This window comes from Cynara cardunculus (genome assembly GCF_001531365.2).
Source record: "Cynara cardunculus var. scolymus isolate 2C chromosome LG 13, CcrdV1, whole genome shotgun sequence".
Taxonomy (NCBI): Eukaryota; Viridiplantae; Streptophyta; class Magnoliopsida; order Asterales; family Asteraceae; genus Cynara; species Cynara cardunculus.
This window is the reverse complement of record NC_037540.1, coordinates 963285-963631: the sequence shown is the minus strand read 5'-3', so window position 1 is coordinate 963631 and position 347 is coordinate 963285.

The window sequence follows — 347 nt, the reverse complement described above, 5'->3', positions numbered from 1 at the left end:
GTATTAATCATAATTAATAAACTCTATTCATATTCCATAAATATTCAAATCATAATAAATGAACTCCAATCATTTCTATAAATATCTCAATTAATTGGGTTGCAAAGGTTGTATAAATGCACAAGGTTGTAAAAGAAATATACCCTATATATATATATATATATATATATATATATATATATATATATATATGTAGAAAAGGTGTATGAAATTGCGGATGGTAATTACGATTAACTAAATCAAGTGGTTGTCAATTAAATTCAGGACCTCTTGGGAGATGGGAGTTGAGGGGGATTACATAACTATGTGATAAGAAATTAAGAATGCACTCGACACGTGGCGATAGT